Below are 20,744 nucleotides of genomic sequence, written 5' to 3'. Positions count from 1 at the left end.
TGGCTTGGGAGAGGGTTCTTGTGAGAACGAGTGAAGGCGAAGGATTTAGATTTCTGCGAATGTGATAGATGGTTGGGATGCATTTGAGGAAGCTGATTAGCTGTAGTATGAAGTGACAACTTGGTTAAAATTACAGGATTTCAGATACACTGTGAGGTTCCATACCGTGCTTTGGCTGTAAGCTGCAGCAGTGCTTTGCCAGTAACTTAAAACACTTAATTTACAGGCTTAAAAACAACAGTGTAATATGTCTGATGCTTAGTATTTAAATCTGGTGCTTCAGAATTGGTGTTCTTATAAGCATGGCATAACTAAAGGACTGTTTGTTGCATTTGAAGTAAGAAGATGCCATGAAATGTAATTTTGAAGCTGCTACTTCCCATAAAAATTGATTGGCGTTTTGCTGTAGTCAGACTTGAAGGGCCAGATTGTGTAAAAGGAGGTGGGGGCAGAAGATTAATCCTCTCTGGATGCCCTACAAAGAGCCAGACACATTCAGACTGTAATTACGCATTTTTGTTAAAACAAACTGGGATTTCAGTCAATAATAAACTCTAGTCAGCTCCTTCCATTTTCTCCACTTTTCTTTTGACTCCCCCCAAACTAATTTTAAATTCTACTATCTTCCCTTTATTCTTTTGGTTCCTTTTTAGATAACTTTGTTTTAAACAATAACTTAGCCATTTGATCTATTTAATCTTAAATTAGGTCTTTTTGGCTACTCTTGTCAGGTTTTCTTTTTTCTTGATGACTTATTGGTCCTTAATTAGAACCTTGTTTCATATTTAAGGGCTGGTGAATAGACAGGTGCTTTTTGGTAGGATTCTGTGATTTTTTTGCTGATACTTTAAGAAAAGATCTAGAACAATATTTGCATTCATATAACAATTTCCATCCTTATTCCCAGGCTGCAAGGCTATTCCTTTGCTGAATTGCAGCCACTTCAGAGGACTGTAGCAGCCAAGGACAACGAGGCAGGAATCTGTTTTTTTTCCAAAAAGCCCCAAGCTATCTACTTTGTCCAAGGCAGGCACGCAGAGTATGGATATTTAAGGTCTCATCTGAAAGATGCAAATGAAGACTGCCATGAGTTAGAGGTAATTAAAACCACATATTGAGATTATCAGCCAATTCAGTTCTTACCTCATTGTAGTCTATTTTCTAATCTGAGGGATATGTTTTTATGGTTTTAAATTTTCTATATGCTCACTGATGGACAGAAAAGGTAGCTGCATGTAGCCTGCTTGTGCCAGGAGAAAAGAAGTGTGTTCGCAAGCACGAGTGACTGGCATGCCATCATTTGTAGGGTGTGTGTGTGAAGCTGTGTATGGACAAATGGGGAACATGGAAAATCTGCTCTCAGATACTTTGTTCCTCATGAAATAGGGTGCAGGGCTGAGCCTGTAGAGTCTTTGGTCACTTGGAAATGTCCAGGGAGAGGATTCTTTATACCGAAATTGTAATACCAAGTTGTCTCTCCTATGCCCAAGTGAGTCATTTGCAGTGGCTGGTAGTAATGAGTGTAATTATCTCCTTGAGAGGTAGGATGGTAACAACCACCTTTTCCAACAGTGAGGCTGTATAAAGCAGTTCCTATAATGTGCATATTCCTGTGTCTGTTGTAGCTTTAAATTAGTGTTTCTCATGGTACTTGAGAACATTTTCCTAGGTAGCGTAGGATGGACTGGTTTTGATTTTCTTCTCTGAAAAATTTGGCCATGTTTTTGTAGACATCTCTTTGAGTCTGTGGTGGTGACTTTCCCATCCTACTCCACGGTACAGATGTCGTGGGCTCTGAATTCTCCAGCCCAAGCCTCCCCTTCCAGCCCATGTGTGAGACCAGTGCTCGGCCACCACTGTTCCCTCTGCAGCGGCAGCTGCCCCAGCTGCATCCGAGGTAGAGGTAGCAAGCTGTGCTTAGGCATTTTCCAGCATGGTCAACAACTGCTGCCAGGACGAGTCCTTAGCAGTCGTCTGTTGCACTCCTATTTTTGAAGCTCCTTCTGTTATTTCATTCACTACAGCTGACGTGGTCCAAGTGCTGCTCTGTGCTTCATTTGTATTTACCTCGTGAATGAAGTCCCTTTTGCTTTGTCTGAATTTCTTTAATGAATGGCTGCTTTTAAGAAAGCTGGACCATAGGTCTGAGAGGAATTAACCCAGAAGCAAGAATAGTAGCAATAATTGATGCCACTGTTAATGGCTTAGCCTGATGTGGGTAGCACTTCAGTACTCTCTCTTTCAGGGCTGAGGAAATGAAGGTGAAGCGAGTTAGAACAGTATGATTTCAGTTGTCTGAATAATGAAAGATAATGTGATAGCCACACACAAAGGATTAATTTTTGCTTGGTAAGTTTAATTAATAACTTGCAGGAAGTCAATTTCTGCCTTCAGTCAAACGGATGAAGGACAGAAGATCAATTTTCCATCCACATCTAGTTTCTGGCAGGTTTAGGACTGCAGAGGTCCTTTTTCCCCTCGGTGCTGACTACGTTTGGAGACAGCTGCTTCTAAATGTGTGTTTGAGCCATGGCGGGGCAACAGGTGGAACTGATATTGTCAAATCTTATCTCTATTCATTAATCTCAAATAGTATGATGCCAAAGTGTCTGTATAAAAGCAATTATCATAACCTGTCTTTCTAAATCGGTATGCCATGGCTAATGTTTTGGCCTCCTTCCCTCTGATGCTGTCACGCTCTGGTGCATCCTACATTTTCGCCTTCTAAGACTGCATCCCAGAAGGAAACGCTTGAGGGTATTTTGTTTTCTTTTTATTATCCCCCCCCAATAATGGATTAATTCTATTTAACTGGGTTAATTGGTGTTAGCTAGAAAATGAATCTGTTCTGGCAAAGGGGTTGAATTGCAAACTGAACTGACCTGTATTACCTAGAGATCTTAACCCTCAGATAACACAATGCAAGAAACTTTGTGTATTATTGTAACAGGTCTGCTTAACAAGGAGGGATTTTCTGTGCACGGTAAGTTAGCCTAGGCTGTAGAAAACCTCAGGTTGAGTTTCGGCTGCAGACAGCTCCGACACTGAGTTCCTTGTGTGCAGAATGGGAATGAGGGTACCACTCTGGTCCTCGGTGGCATTGCCAGGTGTTTGCAGTAATAGTGTGACTTGTCCCTTGATAAGAGAGGAAGATCTCGGTATATGAGGGTCTTGGGTAGGAAATGGGTCAGTTGCTCATTGGATGTATGGGAATATCTTATCTTTATCATGGAGCTTAATTTCCCTCCTAACTCTTCACGAATCTCAGCTTTGGTGTCTCTTTATACTGTAAGACAAATCAGGCATTTGAATTATTGCTGTCTCTGATTCCTTTTCTTATTTTTGGGCTGAACCTGAGTTACTAGTTTACTCTTCAGCATTTCCTACAGAGATAACTGATAATATTTAATATTGACATATTATCTAACAGAATGAAAGCTCTGGGAGTTGCATTTTAATGTTTAAAAGTATTATTACTGGTGAAGCTGTCTTCAGGTCTGTGCTCTATTTTCCTACCTTAGTGCTTTCACAAGAGAGCAAAGGACATAACGTGATTTCTTTTCCTAAGAGGCTGTTCTCTCCAAATAGGATGAGTGAGACTGGCACTATTTTAGTCAATTTTAAGCTTGCTGTAAGAATCCTCTGCCTTGTGTGTAGGAAATATATTGCAATTCCCGATTGCCTCATCTTTGTGTCCTTGGGTTTGTGTGTGGTTTTACTGTGGATTATTAATGAAACTTAACTCCTTCAGGAAAATTTATATGTAAGTTTAAGTGACAGAGACTAGTGCCTTGAAGCTACCACCCTGTAGCTAGTTTGGTTATCTCTGATGACTGCAACAGCATACTCAGGTTGTGTAAGCACAGCACCTTTTGTGAATAAATCAAGAAATCAACCAATAAATAAAGGGTAGATTCTAGGCTGAATTTAATTTTTGTTTGTGGTAAAAAAACACAGAATGCATTTGTAATTCAGAGATAGTAAAACTACTCTCTTCTCATACTCTTCCCATTGCTTTTTATACTGTTTTACAACTTCTTAATTTAGTTAACAGCTTTGCTGTTTGTGCAGTCAAGCAAACAAATGACTCTAGTGTGTGATTACAACAAGTATAACAGATACTTGAATTTTGAACATAACAAAGTCGAGTGTCTTCTGCAAAATTGTGTTTTGTCCAGTTAAAAGTTAAGCACTTTACTTACCTGGCCCAGTTCCCATAACATTGTTACCTGTATGTGCCTTTGTAGTGCTCTCTGTTGTAGGGAAATGCTGGTGTCTTTGCTTCGCTGGTGGACATAGCCTTATGAACAAATCAAGAGAGAAACCTCTGGACGTCTGTGGGCATGATGGCATGTCATTTGTGGGTGCTTGACCCCCGTAGCTGCATGCAGGACCAGAGCTATCTACCTTTACATGCAGCTGGGTCATGCATGAGACGAAGTTGCCTTTACTTGTGACCTAAAAAGAAATGCAGAAATCTGATGTACTGATTAATTGGGTTTTATCTTACCCAATCTTTATTGATTAAATAATAAATACTGTTTGTTATTGGTTAAACAAAACAGTATATCGGAAATTCCAGCTCCTCCATAGAGCTGGTTTCTGCACTCCTGGGGATACAAAGATGCCTCACTCCTACTGGGTCAACATCTTAGTCCCCTTCCTGAGTTGTCTGCAGATCTTACTTCCAAGAGGTGTTTCGTCTTGCTCTCTGAAGGCGTACAATAAAAGTAGCAGGTGGTGATCCTCCATATCTTTTACATCCACTTTCCTCCACTTTCCACGGTTGGCACTGCAGGTTTGCACTGCCTTGATAGTTTCAGAGTTCTGATCTGTGGCTTGATGAATTCCCAGTCTACCCTAGAGTACATGGAAGTAAAACACTGTGTAATGGGCTATACAGACAGGGTAGGCATGCTAGAACAAAGAGGGCAGAGAATAGGCTTGCAGAGCAGTTCACCTCCTTTTATTATCTTCTCTGTACATTGCATAATGATGAATTTAGCTTACTATACAGTTCTAGTTTTCTGCCTCCAAAATATCTTACCTGAAACATGAGATTAGACCTTGACTTCACTTGTCTTAAAATAAGTTAACTACAAAGTTTTAGAATTCTACAGATACTTTACTTTTTATGCAGAAAAATGAGGAGAAGGCTTGAGAACATACAGTCTTTTTCCAGATACATACAGTGCTGTTAGTACGTATATAGAATTTCAATGTCTGCAGCTCAATGGTGCTGTCCTTACTGATGTTTTATTTGAAAATTCAATCCATTCTCTTCTCACCTAAGAGTAAGTATTAAACCAGGAGAAATATGTGAAGTCAATGCCATTTGGATAGTACTCCTCAGAACTGGCATGGTCCTGGTAATTCCCAGCAACACCAACTGTGCTAATGTGGATTCAGTCTCTGGCAGTCTGAGTGTCCCTGGAGAAAATGGAAATAGTCCAAGCCAAATCTGTGTCTGTAGCTAATAATAAGGGTGATATGGCTGTTTCACCAAGCTGCAACTCTGAAATAGTTCCCTTTCCTTTCCTGTAAGTAGGAGACAGTAATAATAACTTAGGTCTGTAATTTTTTTTTTTCCCCCTGATGTCAGCAAGGAACTGTTGCATGTGCTGTTACATATAATTTTTATTGGTACAAATGCTACCAAAGGATGGATGTTCAGTGACTCTACCCGAATCATTCAGAAATGAACAGGGTGTTTCCTTATAGCACAAGGTGTAGTAGTTATGAAAAACTGTAAGTCCATTATTTACCAGTAGGCATTGAAGCCGTTACCAATTACATGCAGATTCCCAGTTACAGACTTTCTAAAAGGATAATACAGTTCTGTAATGGTTCCAAATAAAATTTTCAGGGATTATTCTGTAAAAGGTCCTTAGCCCAATGAGGTGTGAAAATTCCTTCAGTTTGTTACCTTAATTAGTCATTAAGTACGTGATACTTTTTTTTTTTTTTCCTATGGAAAACGTACATGGGTCCTACTTAAAAATAACTTCAGAATGACAAAATGCCCTGCGTCTTAGGAACTCTTAAGCAGATCAAAACAGATAGGCAGAATGAGCTCTTGGATTTCTCTTGTTGTACCTTACCAAAGCTACCATATCTTTCTGAAGATCCATCCTCACTGAATGTAGAGCATAAATGGGAATCACATATGTCATAAAAAGATTACGTTCCTGGAAGGTATGTGGATAGATAGTCTTCATAAACATGTTCTCAATTCTTCCCTGAGCAGTAGCCTTCCTTCAGGAGCAGGGCTTGTTTTGTTTGTGGTATTTTTTTGTATTTGCTAGCTCAGTATAATATTGCAAGTAGAAATTCCACTAATGACTACTCTTCTCAGATATTGTGGTGGTGAAGATTTCATAACTGGTTCATTGGTAAAGTATTTATGATACTTTCTGAAGTTAGTAGCGGAATGCTCTAAGAGATGTTTATTCAGTATCATGGTGCAGTAAGAAACTCCTTGTGGAAGTTTTAAATTGAAGCTTTGCCTGTCAGAGTGGGAAGATGCTTGTCCATACTTTGTAGGTGCTCATATATTCACATCCAGGTGTACTAAGTGAAGGCAAAGTGATTGAAGTAAGATGTGGGCAATGTCAACTGCATATTTCTTTGTCACGTTGTTAGGATCTGTATCATGATGTGTGTTACTGTTGTTAACCTTTCCAGCTAGCAGAAATCAAAAGCCTGAAAAAGCAGTTTCTGACCCATGTAATCCAAGTGGTTGGATTGGGTGGAACCAAGGTGATTCACTTGTTGCTTTTCGTCTTCTATGGATACAGTAAGATAGTTTCAGTTACTCTAAATCAGACACCAGTCACGAACATTTAAGTGTTTCTACTTACTGCCCTTAGAAAGCTGTCTGTACTACTCCAGAAAAAGTCTTTAAATTGACAGCAGCTGTGCTCTCTGCTTGGTAGCACAAGAAGAATCCCAGATCACCACTTCAGCAAAAACACCCTGACAGAAGAACGGTCGTCTCCGCTGATGAAAGGACTGTTGTGGTTCAGGTACATACCCATGCGCACGTGGAAGAGACACGTCTTGCAGTGTCGATGGGACACTCAAATCAGACTGATAAAGGATTGGAAGCTCCTTGTGGCTTCTTTGAGAGGACATTGAGTGATGTTGTGTATTACTTCCTCCATAAAAAGTCATGAGGTGACAATGTTTCCTTCTCATTTCATTAGTTTTAGCAGCCATAGCCCATAGCAAATCTGAAGGCAAATGGGACGAGCAAATCTGACAGTGATTTTTTTTATAAAGTAAAATTGATTTCTGTGGAGAATTGTTTATATTGTATTTTTTCACCTTTTTTCTGAATCTGATTAATTATGTTCCACAGTTTTAAGTAATACTTTCCCTGTTTCATCTTTTCTTTCTTTTCAAAAGTAAAAAGGCTGTATTTTTGTCTCCTTACACCTACACTTCAAATACATTTTGGCAGGATGTATGAATTTGAAATGTGAAGCAAAGTTTTCTGAACTGTGTGGCTAGCTAATAGCAATGCAAATTAGTTACCTAACGAGAAAAAGACATCAGAAGACTTTTGTTGAAGGGTCTACTGAAAGAATAGCATCATCTTATATGTCAGCAATGTCTGCCTAAATTCAGTTTACAGCATGTCTGTTCTACACAGTGTCTTGGATTATTTTAGCTCAAGAGATGAGGGGAAAATGTTTGAGTTTTTGTTTTTTCCTCTGCTATTTGTTTTCTTTATGAACTTGACACCACATTAGGTTTAACTTTACGAGTGGCTTGGAAAGGCAGGCCTCATAGATTTGCCATGGTGACTGAGCTCGTAAAACATTAGGCTGTTCTGGAAATCTTCCCTGTTGGTCGGGCGTCTGTAGCGCTTGCCCAGCACGGTTAGCCGGTGCTCTGCCTGCGCGGGGAGGCTTACCGGGGCTGGGGACTCCGTTTGCGTTTTGCTGCTGAGATGCTGCTTTGATTCGTGCCCTCCAAGGCATGGCAGGGGACCAGGCTGCAGCGTCGGCAGCTTGCTCTGCTGCGTTCTGCCCTCCAAACGGTGCTGTGCTGCTTCTCTGCTTTCTCCTGAAATGCCCGCAACACGGTTGAAAGAATTAGTACAGTGATAATTATGTAGGATCATGTCTTGGTATTTCTCTCAGCTGAGAAGAGTCATTGGCTGCTCTTTCAGGACTGATTTTAAGGTGATTATTAATATAACATGGGATTTTTTCCTGTGTTAAGGGGTCGTGCTATTTTGGGGTGAGGCAGTTTCACCCCAACTGTAAGTTTCTTAAAGGAAGAGCACTTGTCTCGGGGGATGACAAACTATACTACTGCCAGGATACTGCCTCCTCACCTCCATGTCTTCAGCACAAGTTCTTGGGAAGCCCAGCACAGGGCTGGAGTCACAGGTCGTCCTTCTCCCCACTTCCTCTGGGATGTGGCAAGGAGAAGAAGCGTGGCAGGGTTCCTGCCATGGAGAGCAAGCATCTTCCCAAGTTTGTGGAAATCCAGGACCTTTCCATCTTAGGTGCACGCCAGGAGAAAAAGACACTCTGTAGACTTAATTTCATTAATTTTTGATCTTCTTCCTTACCAATGTAAGCTTGGTGCTTTCCTTTTAAAAGTGATACTGATTTATCTGTGCCTTAGTGAGTCCCCTTGTGTTCCCCACTCCAGAGGGAGGAGAGACAAATTCTAATCTTGTATCTTCAATCTACCAGTCTAGGAATATATCTCCCATTTGTTCCTTAAATAGAAACAAATCGTTATTTATGCATTTCTCTAAAGCTGGTAGCTTCAAGGTATTTCCATCCACTGGCTAAGATAGAACCTGTAGTGCCCTTGTGATAAGCTGTGGTGAACAGTCTGAGATATAAGCCCCTCCAAAATATAAACTTCAAATGTTAAATATTTCATTTTGTGTTTACCATGAAAAACTTCCTTGCAAAAGCTCAGGTTGAGATGCTTTTAGGCATTTCTAATAGCTTTTCATGTCAGCACTAACATATGCATACATGCTAAATATAGAATGCAAATTACCTGTTCTGTGCTGCAGTCATTTTTCTAGGTATTGTATTCATAGAGCTTCATTTGTCGTAGTTTCTAGGCGATCAAGTGCAGCAAAACAAGAGCTAGGACTTGGAAGAAAAGTGGCTTTCAGTGCTACTTTTTGACGCATTTATATTTGCTCGTTATTTTATGTCTGCATCAAATTAGATGCAAACCTAGCCTTTTTATTTTGGCGCATTTGCATTTCTGGTTCTTGTTGGATCTTATTAAAAGGGAACGGCTGTTTAACAGCAGAGCAGGTTTTAATGTATGACTCAAGTGAAGTGTGTGAGCTCAGAGAAGCCAGTTGCTTCTAAGAAATGCAAATACCATGTAAAATGGGAAGGAATAGAACTGCACCATTGGAAATGTGTTATTTTAAAATTAAAATGTGATTAGAGACAGTGTGAAATTGTGTTAACGATGACAGCTGTAGGTATGTTCTAACGAACACAGTCACTGCAGCGTGGAGGGGTGCATGTTTTAAACGGCCATGATCCTTGCTGAGGGCTCATTGCTGCACATGGCCGTGGCTTTTGTAGCCAAGTGACAAAGCGATGAGCCTTCCAATACTTACTCATCCTGCTTTGTTTCCTGCATAAGCCAGTCTTCCTTCATAGGCCAGTTTTAATCATTGGCTTACTGTGGTTCCAGACTTGGAGACTGGAATTTCTTACGGATGTCCTTTGACTGAGCATCCGCTGTAGCAAGTGGACAGGCAGCGTTCCTGAGGTGTAAGGCTTAAGCAAGGTTGCCCTTTCTGAGTCCTGAGCTGCTTTTCTCTGACCCTGCAGTATCCAAGCCCTGTGCTTTTAGCATACTGGAAGAAATCCCACTGCAATCAGTGTGGTCGGACTAGCTGCGTTTGAGACATTTGGGACTGTCCCCATTTGGGACAAAAGATGTGCATGGCAAGGTAAACAAAAGTGAGCTCATGAATCAAATACCCATTTATATCAAGGGTTTGAGTTGCCTGCCTGGTTTGCTTGCTTTTGTCTTTCAGATAGACATGAAAAATGTTGCAGTCGGGAATAAGACAGCTGTAGGGGTCGGCGTTCGGAAGATCTCGCGTTGTCACGGAAAGTTAGAGGGTTAGTCGCAGCCTTGTGATGTACCTGTAACCCCACCTCCCCTTGTTAGTATAAAAGGAATTAACTGCGCAATAAAAGCCGGAAGTTGGCGCTCACACTGTGTGTGTTATCTGTCTCTTTCCCTGGTCCGGGCCGACCAGTGATCTAAGCGTGGCACCTTGATATGTAGCGAATGCTACAGACAGCTACTTAATGGTGTCAAGCAGTCATAAGTTTGATTCCGCATATGATAGACTGAAGCAAGTTTCTGATGAAAACATGCACTTCTCTCATGTTTAGTGTCCTTGAAGTAACCTCTGTGCTTGAAGGATGAAGTTAGTTTATACTCATTTTTTCTTTCTGATGTGAGTAGAGTAGAATCCAACTAACTTTAGTGGTTCTTCACTGCTATAATCATGAACTTCTTCTTGGCACAATCACATAAAATAAACACATACCTGTTTGTAAGATTTAAACAACAACGTTCATTTCTTAGTCCGCAATAAAGATGTCATCTTAAAGATTCATGATGGCATTTTGTATATTTTTCATTTTGCATAATTATGCAAGCTTTGTAATTAACCTTTTCATTTAGTTAAAATAAATCACTTAAGTAGGGATATTGTTGCAATGGTCTAAAATGTGTTTATTATATATAAGAATTAAATATCAAAGTTATGAAATAACTTTAAAGAACAGAGGCCTAATTTGTTTTTCTTCTTACTTTATCTTTTTAGCTGACATAAATAATTCTTTTGGTTGCAGGCTGAAAATGTTTGTACTTAACAGCAACAAAACGAAAAACTGTAAAAATTGTGTGCCTTTGTTTCTGACTCCTTTTTCCACTTTAGCAATTTATGATGGCAGCGGTATTTTGCTGAATGGAAAAAGTGTTTTGAAAGAGATAATGACTTAGTTTCACACTAAGATTCACACTTTGTTTCTAATACTAAATATTATGGTTTTGATTTTTTGTGATGAATAGATTTGTTTATGCGAAGTTACCAAAGCTTAATCTGATGATAGCATTTGTCCAAAGCCTGGTTGTTGTCTCTGGAAGAGGATTCTTTTTAGGTAAAACTTTCATTATCCACTGCGGTTGTTTCTCTTAAGTTTCCTTTTCTTGTGTGCTTCGAATACTGTGTTTATCAAAAAACCATTGAAAAAAATCAGCTAGACCCTGTGACTATCCACTGTACTAGAAGCAGGTGTAAGACAGATGGAGGTTTCTGGGGAGCCCCAGTATGCAGCACTGTGGTTCTATACAGCTCTGACAGAACACGAGTCTTGCTTATAAACGATCTTAAACCCCAGTAACTTTAAAACAGGCAAAAAAACTCTTGCATGGCCACTAAATTGCTGGAAGAGTACAGTGTAAGGTAATCTGCTGTAAAGATCTCTTGAAATAACTTCAATGTATTCACTGTTGGTTGCTCTTTCTAAATCAATCCTATTACCATGATGCAAATTTGATGTGTGGACAAGGCTCAAATTAGGTTCAGGATTGAATTTTTGCCTCTTTCACTGCATGGCTTAGATGTTCAGACTGTGCTTTATCATTCAAGGTTTTATGAAAGTGAAAATTACTTATTCATTGTTTTCTTTAAGGGTGTTAATTTTTACTACCTGACCAGTCCTCAGCTTGCCACATCACCCCTTAATATTAATTTCCTTTTTAGATGGATCCAGGCAAGTCACCATTTTAGACTCACAAATAGCTCTGTATTAACTTCTTTCATAAATCTACTGCATTGTCTTCTGTGTAATATAGTGGTATTGATCACTAAAAAGATTAAGTAGATCTTTATGTTTTTAGACACTTTCAAAAATTATTTGTACAAGTTAAGGGGATTTAAACTGTAGTACAGTTCATCATCTAGAATGGTGAAAAATCATTTAGAGTTAAGGTTGTAACATCACTGGATGTGTTTTATGAGATTCTTTTAATCAGCAGCTATGCTAGTGACTTCCTGTGGGTCAGCAGTGATTTTATATCATGACAGGTTTTAGCTCTCTCAAAGAAAAATTAAAAAATTGTTGCCAATCTGCATTATCTTTCTTGCTTTAAAAAAGCAGTCATTCATATTATCCACTCCTAAGATATCCCTTAGGATTTGCTGTGACTACAGAAGAAGTTCAGCTGAGAGAGTCCTACAGACAAAAACTGCTGAAGCTTGCAACTTTAATCATTATTCCAAGTGCAAGTTACAGGCTTAAGCCTATTATTAGCTTGCATACAAAAAAAATTAAATATATAATTTGACAACTAACTCCTACAAATTACCCATTATCCCTTTCTTTAAAAACTGTGAGCGCTTCTGTATCTGGGCCAGTTTCCATGCTTGTTCTTAGTCACTGTCATGGGGCTCTGTGTTAATTTGACTGGAGCTGGCAGATGCAGGGTATGCTGCTTAACGTGCTAGCCAGAACCCAATTGGAGGTTAGTTTGCAAAGAAATAATAAAGGATTTGTTTTCAGAGAAGCAGACTTTGGGTTCGAGTGTTTTCCTTTCTTCACATTCATCCAGTGGCCAGCTGCACAAGTGTCTCTCCAATTTTAGGGCTGTACTTCTGTTTGGATATCCAGGTTTAAACCTGAGTCTGCAAGCTAAAATGCCTGACTCTGATTTCAAAACCCACTAAAAAATAGCAGTAAGTTTTTTCTTTGTTTTTCATTTCTTAAATACAGCCTATTCTGTCAGTAGTTCGTGTGTGGTATGGGGCGGCTGTGTTTTCAGAAAGTGCCTATCTGACAGAATTGAATGGAGCCTGGAGACAAAGTGAGTTACTTTTCTCTGTCCAAGGAAAGTGAAAGAATACTTTCCAGTGTTTTTTCTTTTGTTTTCCTACATAATGGTATAAAGGCTTTCTTTTACAACCCATGGATTGAATTCAGGGCTTCTCAAGAGCATGTCTGTCTCTGGCCTTTCACGTTTTTGAACACCGATCCAAAAAGCAAAGGAGAAGGGAGTGAGGGATGCTTCCTCCCGCAAGTCACTCCAAACCCGAGAGCTGGATGCTCAGAATTCAGCAGGCTGATGTGAGAGGCTCCAGGTCATGAGGCTGTGCCGTTTCATGCTGGGACAGGTCACGGTGAAAGGGACCATGCCTCAGTGGTACTGCTGAAGGGCTAGGTCTCTTTCCATGTAAAGGTCTCCTAAGAGAGGCACTTTTGGGGTCATGGCTATTCTTTCTCAGCATGGGCTGGCTGGCAATATCTGACATGCTGGATGATGGGGCGAGGTTGAGGTCCTGGAGCTACATCACTTGTCTGCATGAGGAGCACGAGGTAGGGACCACTAGATGAGTTTCATGGTCACACGGCAGGGACTAGCTGAAAAAACAAGTGTTAAAAATGCAAGGAATAGTGGAGTGTATCAGGGAAGCATGAAATGGTTCAGTTGTGGGGAAGAAAGTTCGATACCCATGTTTTGGAGAAAGGAAGGGTGTAAACCAAGGTCACTGTACTGGAAGTAGCTGTCTGGTGCATGACTGAACTGGCCATTGGTAAGAAAAGAGTGGACAGAGGTCAAGGGGATGGCAAGCCTTTAGCAAAGGTTGAAAGATAGAAAATGTCATGGTAGCACTTGCTCACTTGAAAGGAGAAGATTGAGTCCAGAGAGTCATACTGGGTGTTTCTGGATCACTGAAAACATCAAACAGGTTTTGAGTATATAATATGTACTGATGCCACCTGCTTTAAGAGGGAATTTCTGTGTTCCTTACTTGGGCAACACTGCCATTTATTACGAATGAAGTGCTGACTGTAATGGCTGAGAAAGCCATCGAAAATTTCGGCCTAACAGAGCAAATAATTGCATAAGGAACAAGCCTGTAATCATTCCAAATAAGAACTGGAACATTTGAACTTGAAAACACAGATTGCTCTGTGCAAAATCTCTCCTTGCCTGATGATCATTGACATTACTATTGGATTATAAAGACTGCAACGTTTCTCTCTGATAATTTTTTGTGCCCTTCTGTGCTGCAGAAGTAATGGATACAATCAAGTAACGCAAAGAGCAAGAATTGATCAGCAAAAGCCCCTTTTCAACATGTATTCCTAATGGAAAATAATAGTTTCCAGAACCAGTCTTGGATGATTTCTAGAGATCTTCAGGTTTTCTGTGGATTTGAACCAAATTAAGAAAAAAATTAATTCTAGGTGTCACCATTAAGACTGTAAAGGGAGAATCATATTGAGTTTAATCAAGTGAATGAACTAGGCATTTATTTCTTCCCTGATTAAAAGGCTCTGAGCTTGTGATTTTGGTTTTGGCCTTTTTTTTAGCAGGAAAGGTAGAGTGGAAGGAAAATTGAAACATGAAAGCATGGCTGATGCAGATATTCTAGTGTCCATCCCAGACTTTGCCAAGCAGCAGCTGCATGCTTGCTTTCTGTAGCAGGTGTCATAGTGAGATGTTGCATTTGGAAGTAGCAAAATAAGTTAGATGTAGATTTGAAAAACTTTGAATGTATTTAGTTGAAAAGCAGTAATGAGGTGAGAAAGGATAAACAGTAGTGTAGAGACTGCAGAGATATTGCCTCTTTGTACTGAATAATTAGAGTGCCATAGTGAGAAGTCAGTGGAGTATATAACATCTAGTGCATCACGCTGGTTGCTTTCCTGGGCAATGCCTAACATGTTGTTAGTCCTGGCCTTGTGTGTGGAAGTAATATCTGTTGAAGCAATTTTGTAAAAAGGATCTGTTAAAGAGGTTCAGGATTATAGTGAGATTTTTATAATCCATTTACAGTTGATTTATAACTTTACTAAGCAAAAAGTAACCCAACACATCATGTCCTCAAGAGCTTTGTCATCAAAGCTTGAATAAAACTGTTAAATTTTAAAGCACTTGAGAGTTTTTTTCCCCAGTTACATTAGTTACTGTCCCTAATAGAAAAAGTGAAAGCTGAAATGAAAACATTCAGGCATTTTGTTGAGGAGGAATTGGACTCTGTTTTATATTGCAAAATGAACTGGTGATGGATTATACTGTATTTGGGGAGGAACTGGGTTTTGATTATGGATTTAGACTGAGTCAGTGGAGTCTTGGGCTGTCTTGGAATGGCTGTCATCAACTATGGCACTTTTGTCCCATTTTAATTTTGCTGAAAAACAAGTTGTGGATAAAAGGCTGTCATCCTTCAGTTTGACCTCCTTTTTTGATCTTTATCTTCAACAGATTCAGAGAAAAACTGAAAGCAAGACTGTAAATTAGAGCAAACCTTGATAATGAGATCTGGTTAATTACTTTATTTTCATGCTGTCAGTGGTGAGGTGAAATTTACTTAAACACTGAATTTTCCCCTTACATGGTGGCCTTTCATTTTATCTTTCATATCCACTGCCACAGCATGGATTATGGATTGACGTTTTAAATAGTTTGTAAAATATATTCTTATGATTTTGGGTATTATCCTAATTTGTTTTTACTTGCTTTTAAAGGCTCAGTTCACAAGCAAGCAAGTAGAGTCACACTTTCTAGGTGTTTTTGTTATTACCTTATTCTGTTTAATGCAAAGAAGCTCCAGCATATCTGACTTTCACAGTTTGTGCATGAAAATCTTTTTTAGTGTACTGTTTACACTGGGCACAAGTTAGAAAATGTGTTTTGGACATTTCCAAACTAGAGGTATGCTTTCCACCCGAATTGAAGAGTGGTGTATCTTAGTCACAAAACCCCGTGCCGTTAAAGGGTCACGTTCGATATTGTTCACTCATAGGACTTATATGTCATCAATTGTTTTGCAGCCTCAAGGCCATTTTATACATGGTTGGACAGTTGAGCATTTAAAATGATTTTGGGAAGGGCCAAGAGCTAGGAGTCATTGAATTTCTTACTATTGTGTTTGAAATGTTATAAGCAGCAGTTGTGTTCTGTGCATCTAAGAAATGTGGGTAGGTCAGCTAATCCAGCCACGGGCTGATGGGCGGTTTTGCAGTTCATCTGTGACAAGACCTCATTAGCAGTACATAGTTCAGCCATTGGTTAAGCCTGGTGGCAAATGTGCCATCTGCTTGCTTACAGTCTTGGATCCTGCCAGAACTGCGTTCAAAGGCATCCCTTAGATCTGTCTGAGCATCCAAGTCCTGAGAACACACTGATAGAGGTGACAGTTGTGATCAGCGGGAGCATCGCACAGGGATCACAGAGGTGTGTATAACCTCAACAAAAAAGCATCAAAAACTGCACTGAAACTGCATCGTGAGTTCTGTGAAGTTATTCCAAGAAAACATACGTACTGAACATAGTGGAAATACCACTCAGGTGAAGTCAGCAAAAAGAGGCTTAATTATAGCAAGTAAAGTAAGTGGTGGAGATTACGGATATAAACTCTCATGCCTGGGGGCTAAGACTAGTTGTAAATGAGTAAGTAGTATGGAGAAATTTCCGTAAGAGCAGACTATTGTATAGTGCTTTCCTGAACCTTCACTACAGCATTTGTAAGTCTCTGTTGTCAGGGATGGGATATTGAACCAAATAGCTGACTGGTCTGATCTGATATTTCAGATCTATTTTTTTATTTAAAAAAAAAAGGGCTGAGCAGAAAGATACTGCAGCATAAATTGTGATAGCAGAAAATTGCTTTTAATGAAAAAGTTATTTAGGGCTCATACAGGAAGAACATGGAATGAAGCGTTTTTATTGCAGATAAGAAAATGCATAAAGCAAAAAAGCATTGTTTAACTGTGTGGAAGATTGAAGTCGAGCAATTTCAAATTTTAATGAGTCAGGAATATGGAGTACAAATACTCCAGTACAATATTTCAGCTTAGAAATATTTTGCTGCTTGCCTTTTTTGGCTGAGATGCTGTAGTGTATGTGAATTCTAAAAATACCGCTCTCAAGTTCCCTTGTCAAAATAGATTTCTTTCCCTTTAAAACTGCACATAAACCCCCAGTATTTTCAATATTCCAGACTATGTTCATGTGTAGCTATGCACATTAAGCTATACAATTGAACTTATGTAAAAAAACTACAAAAAATAGGTTTGCACAGTGAAATCTGTATGCAGGGCGTTGCTTAGCTCTGGTCACCTGCTTTGCCAGTTAAGTAAGGGCTGCTACCCTGCGAGGCGAAGTTGCACTCTGAGCAGTAGTTATCTGCGTAACACTAGGGACAGAAATAGAAATGAAGTTGGCAAATTTAGAACTAGTGATATTTTAGGGTGTTTTTTTGTTTGTTTTACTTACGGTTATTTAATGTGTGGAAACTTTGAAAACTTCCATGGTGTTGCTGATGGTGGTGGTTTGGGGTGTGTATGTGGAGGGTTGGTTTTTCCCCACTCTCCCAGTTGGTGCAGAACTGCGACCTATATGTAAATCCTTGATTTTCCTCACCAGTGTCTGAGGCACTGTGCACACCGGAGAGATCAGTGACATGTTGTGTATTTACAGGAGAGGTTTTATGCCACAGAGTTCTGACCAGAGAGAGAACTTCACAGAACCCAATTATTCTCCAACAATGAATTTCTTACAGAAATATCACAGATGAAATTTTGTCCACACCTGTGTGTGCATAAAGAAAATCTACCTGTATATATGAAAAGAAAAGAGGTATTGATAAGGAAAAAATCCATCTCTGCTCATGGATGGTTTTTAGGTGAGAGACTGTAACCCCCCTTTTTTTGTTTCAGGTCCAGTTATTTCTTTCTCTTCCTTTTTAAATTGAGTAATATGCATTGTCGCTCCTAATTCTGTACAACAATACAGACCCTGTTTCAATCCTGTTCAGAACAATAAGATATCCAATTTGCTGCTAAACGGCTTGACAGACTGTTTAGTTCTCCACGAGCTCTGAGTGAGCGTGAGATCTTCCAGCGTGGTATTCGTATGTCAGCTACAATTTTATAGATACTCTTTACCACTGTAAGTATATAAGGACATTAGATGGCAAAGAGAAAGTGTTTGTTGGTATTGCCTTCTGGAAAGAAAAGCAATTCAATGTTTACAAAACTCGCATGTCAATGAGACAGAGTTATTAATGTTTTATTTTTGCTAAGAGAGACTTGAAATTGTTTCAGGTCCAGAATAGAAGAATTACATAATAAAATCCTGACGCTAAATTAGGAAAGGATTATGCTGAAGAGAAAGCCCCATTCATTACTCAGAAATCCTATCATAGACAGAGGGAGTGGATCTTTACCGTTGGCTGAAAGAACTGGAGATTTTGTGCATGATGTATTGCACTGTTGTATGACAGATGCTCATTGTTTAATGACTTTTATACTTCAGCAAAATTCGTACAGCTTACTTTGCTAACAAAGACTAATTATTAGAGTTAATATGCCATCAGCAATGCACATTATAGGCTTACTGGATTTGAGAACTTCTTTAACGTTCTTAACAAAACCAAGGCCTTTTATTGAAATAGGTATATTTTCCTATTTTCCACCTTCAAAATAATAAGCAAAAAAAATCTCAAAATGCATCAGAAAGAGGGAAATTGGCAAACTCATCCTTTGAAAAGAAATCAGATTGTTTACCGCTTGCACAGATACTGTCTAGCACTGTGCCTGACTATCATAATTGGTCTTTCAAACAATATATACAAATTAATTGACATTTCTATCTGGCATTCATCTAAGATGTAAATATGGGCTATGATTGCAATTCAGATTAGCCTGGAATTTAATATCTGGTTATAATCAGAATTGCTAAAGATGTCTGGCTAATTTAATTGACATAATTGTTATAACGTCTCTAATTTTATGTTGAAGTCTGAGGTAATGACTGCTGAGTCACCTCTGCTTTGGGAGGCTTTTAAAATAAAAATGAGGGATACGTAGGACTGGGTTGAAAACCCATACAAGAAAAGAGTTTATATCAGTTTTTCTCTCTCTTTTGGTAGGTTGCCGAAGGGGAATGAATGAAATCTGGAGGTGTACAGCAGTATACCAGCCCTATCATTCTCTAGTAAAGATCAGCATGAAAACGCAAATGGCTCATTTATTGGACTGAATCATTGTTACTTATTTACAGGACCAAAATAGTTTCCTTCATATAAAAAGCCTTCAGCAAGTTCTCCTCGGATAGGAGGATTTATTTCTGAAGTCTCTCTGGGGTAATGTAGGATGATTCACTGTTTCTGCTACTTGCCAAAAATGACTCCAGCAGATTAGTAGAATTTAAGCTATTGAAGTATCGGGTAACTTGTAAAAGTAAGGCAGGGACCTAACTCTGCTTAAAGTGTCAAGGGACAGTTAAAAATCTACCTGATGTAGAGGGCACACTGGTGGTGGGGCATGCTGGTCAGCTGCTGACATCCCTGCATTGCCATGGCCAGTCCCAGCTACTTGGTCCGGGAGTGACTTTCCAGTGCAGAAATGAGGACACTGACATTCCCCCGCCTTCCAACTGATGCAAAAGCTGAAAAATTTTCTTAAGTTGGACGGAGTAGAGCCAAATATCGGTTTATGAGCTAAAATTATCTTGATTACTTGACTGTGGAGATCAGTCTCCTGACTTTGACTTCACCCCATGTCTCCAGCTGAAGACAAATGCGTGATTATGTGTGGAAGGCGAGATACCAAACCGACTGCTTAATTCAGTACGTGCTGACAGAGAGACCCTGTTCATAATTTGGGAGCGGGGGAAAGCTGGAGAAGCAATAGGGAGAGGGAAGCTGTCGACGGTCGCACAGCTGGACGGCTCTGCGGGATGTGGGCACCGCAGGCTGTGCCTGATGGGTGGCTGAGGTGCACGGACCAGGATGGTGCTCAGGAGGCGGGCATCTATCTGACTAAAGCCCAGGATATTATTGCCTTCGGTTCTCTGAACGTATCATATTTTTCTCCTTAAAAAGTAGAGATTCAGTACAGAGGTAATGACTGCCAAGATTTACTTTATCCCTGCTCTGTGCAGAAGAAAAATGCGTGTGTCGTAATCTGTCTGGGTTCCATTTTCAGCAGGTTTCTCATTTCTAATAGACTACCTGAGTTTAGGCTTTATGTGCTGTTCTTGAAATTCAGATGGTCTCTATTAACATAATGGTTGTCTAACAAACTATCCATCCTGCAGTTCTTGGATTTTCAGTAAGCTTTCAAGTGTCTGAGAAGATCAAGCTCTTCCTAGAACAGAAATTCTCTTTCCTCTCTCTAGTCAGGCTTTTTTTTTTTTTTTAATTTGGCAAATGTCAGCAGATGGTGTCAAATGTGAGAAGATGCATCCATTCCCTTGTCAAAGATGAAGTTTTTTTTGCAAACAGGAGGATATATCCACGCTACTCTGCAACAGTGGTTTGGATCACCTGTGGCTGTATCAGAGGGGATGATCACAGCACCATGGTTTTGTAGGTACCATAGAGGGGCACGATGCCATGTATTATTTGAATATTGTTTTAAAATGGAAAGAGTGAATTAATATTCCCCAGGGGACAGCAGGGTGGTCTGCTGATGAGCCCATCTGCTCTTGTCCCTCCCTGGAGCGACTAAGAGATGAACTTTCCGAAGAACCTTGTAGCGTTGGGAGCAGTGTTTGCACAGAGCTATCCGTCATTGCTCTGACATCAGATACCTAATAATAACTTCCCAGCAAGTCATCCACTCTTCTGCTTCACCCACTTTTAGTCACTATACCAATTTCTGTAGGCTACAAGTAGTAGGCTATTTATTAAAAGCAGTAGCTAGTGA

The 20,744-nt window shown here is 39.7% G+C and overlaps 1 protein-coding gene across 6 annotated transcripts in view; it reads left to right on the top strand.

The window, feature by feature from the left end:
* DIP2C (disco interacting protein 2 homolog C) overlaps window positions 1-20,744 on the top strand; it is a 336,977-nt gene that overhangs the window by 38,107 nt on the left and 278,126 nt on the right. The window lies entirely within an intron of this gene.

This window comes from Buteo buteo, chromosome 2 (assembly GCF_964188355.1).
Source record: "Buteo buteo chromosome 2, bButBut1.hap1.1, whole genome shotgun sequence".
NCBI classification, from domain to species: Eukaryota; Metazoa; Chordata; class Aves; order Accipitriformes; family Accipitridae; genus Buteo; species Buteo buteo.
This window is presented reverse-complemented; position numbering and strand designations above follow the sequence as displayed.